Source organism: Palaemon carinicauda, chromosome 22 (assembly GCF_036898095.1).
Source record: "Palaemon carinicauda isolate YSFRI2023 chromosome 22, ASM3689809v2, whole genome shotgun sequence".
Classification (NCBI taxonomy): Eukaryota; Metazoa; Arthropoda; class Malacostraca; order Decapoda; family Palaemonidae; genus Palaemon; species Palaemon carinicauda.
In genome coordinates this window covers 29,380,282-29,382,781 of record NC_090746.1, presented here as the reverse complement: position 1 = coordinate 29,382,781, position 2,500 = coordinate 29,380,282, and the positions used below count along the sequence as shown (strand labels likewise).

At 32.9% G+C, this 2,500-nt stretch overlaps 1 protein-coding gene across 2 annotated transcripts in view; it reads right to left on the bottom strand.

The window, feature by feature from the left end:
- Nucleotides 1-2,500, bottom strand: part of LOC137616387 (lachesin-like) — an 855,479-nt gene that overhangs the window by 3,475 nt on the left and 849,504 nt on the right. The window lies entirely within an intron of this gene.

Below are 2,500 nucleotides of genomic sequence, written 5' to 3'. Positions count from 1 at the left end.
ATCAGAAGACATTTTACAAGTCTTACTTGCTGGATTCCTTATGATACTGTCATGCATTTCTATTGCTGTTGTGCTAAGTGGCACCGCAATTAAAACAGACGCTCATTGAAGTCCATTAAAGGGTAAATAAGACTCTTTATGACTGTGGCAGTGATTTGATAACGGGGATTTAATAGGCGACAGCGACCTACTATATAAATTAAAGAGAAGATACCCATGAATATATACAGAAAGTTAGTAAAAGCTGTAGGTGAAGGGAACGTTTGCATCAACGTTTTCCTTTTGTGCATTTTTCGAGCACCGAAAAGAAATCTATATGCAAATTCAGGAGAAATGTATGATTACGCACCTATTTGTCCTAATGTCTTCAATACTTAACAATTACTGCTTTAAATCACGAAGCAATTTTATCTTCTGTATCTGGAAAGGAGCCAACGCATGAAAATTCATCTATAATTTATTAACAAGTAGTCTAATGAGACTACTGGCACTAAGTCGCACTCAAGAAGCTCTCATTACCTTTCGCAGAAAACCTTTCAAATTTAATACTTGAAATAATAAGGATAATAATAAAATTTACGAAATTATTTGTTGCTTAGGACAGTAATAACAGTTTGTCTTATTATGATAAGCTTGCCAGTTTCCCACGCGTGATTATCCAGATATGTAGATTACAGCAATTGCATTAATTCCAGTGATAATGATGTGAACATTAGTGACAATAACCGAAGGGAATAATTTGATAACGAATTTACCCTTCTGTAAGAAACTACGCAAACTCTCCGGTTTATTGACATGAATACGGAAAACAGCTCACTGATGGAACATGTCCCCAAGAACGAAGTTTGGTCGTACTTAGCGAACATAAGGATCTTATAGGGTTTTCTTAGTCGATTCTGTCAACTGCAGAGAAGGCTTCTAATAATAGCGCTCATGGTTATTTGTCTCAAAATTGAGGAAATGAAGAGGAAGATTTATTTTCCAATTGTATACTTTTCAGTTTTCTTCTAAAATTTCCAGGTAGCATATAATGATCTCAAATTTGAGTTACTGGAGTATATAAGGTTTTCTGAATTATATCCAAGCTTACTAATAAAGAGCAGTTACTGGAACTATCCTAAAAGTACTGTAATTGTCTGTACGCCGCAGACAAACGAGCCAGAAGACGCCCACTACTGCATTATGTCTGTATCAGTTGCAAGTGAAGTCACGATGTATGTGATTGCAACAGCCGTTACAATTTTCAGTTAGTATAAATGTCTCAATGACTGGTTCAAAATTCATGGATCACTGTTTGTTCTATGAACTCCTCAAACAAAGTTTTAGCATCTTATGAGAAATAAGAGTTGTTTGAGTACTATGTATGCTTCGTCATGCCAACAAAGTGACGGACAAAATGAATTACAGTGCCATGTAATATTTATCCTGTTACTATTAAAACCAAAAGCGCCCATAAAATATGTGAATAAATCAATTTATTAAGAAATTAAGGATTGTAACCGGAAATATTTTCCGCCATTACCTCCAGGAAATGATAAGAACTGATATGATATTTAGAAATAAAATAAGAAATTTTTCCGTTTTACCTAGTATGAAAATAATGAGATTAACACTGGAAGGTTATCATAAGCGTTTTTAACGAAATGGAATTGTCCAGGATAATAAAAAAAAAATACGTTTCTTTTATTGCTGATCTTACCTTTAGTTAACAGTAAGATAAGCTATAACAGAAACAGAATCTTCTTTCTCCAAGGAGATAAACAGATTATTTTCTTGGATTTTTTTTATGCAGTAATCAATTTTGTGGAGAACATTTAGACATCGACAATTCTGTTTTAAAATGAAATGAAAGCTACAAATACAAAAATTTTCCAAGCTTCCCAGAAATAATATTTCTCTCTCTAAAGTATTAAAGGCAGTACTGTACAGTATATTACTGCCTTTATGCAGACGTTCATACATTTAAATGAAAAGCAGACGATACAAAGAGAATGGACAAAAAATAGGGAAATTAAATCAAGGATTAATTGATGTAGGAAAGTTATATTTTGACAAAAGCTGAACATTTCATCTTGGACAAACATCTCTCCTCAAATATGTGAAAGATAGAGACAGAAGGCAATAAGTTTGAGGATATTGCGCTAATATGAATATGCAAACACCAGAGCAGAACAAAAATCATTCTCTAACAAATCAGGCAAATATCAAAATTGTATAAATTTCATAAAAAGAAAAAAAAAACTGTTTAAATGTAAAATTAAGCTTATGAATTAAACAATTCAACATTCTGATACATGTCCTTCAGTGGTCCTCTATCAGTAAGAAGGTGATTTTTCCTTCTGAACTTAATAATTGTTCTCATCTTTTCATCATCCATATTAACTATTTTTGAAACTGCCTTGTGTACCTTAAATCTACAACCACTGCAAAATACCCGGAAGTTATTACGGCGACTAAATCTAAATGTCACAATGATAAAACGAGGTTTAGCATTGTGTCG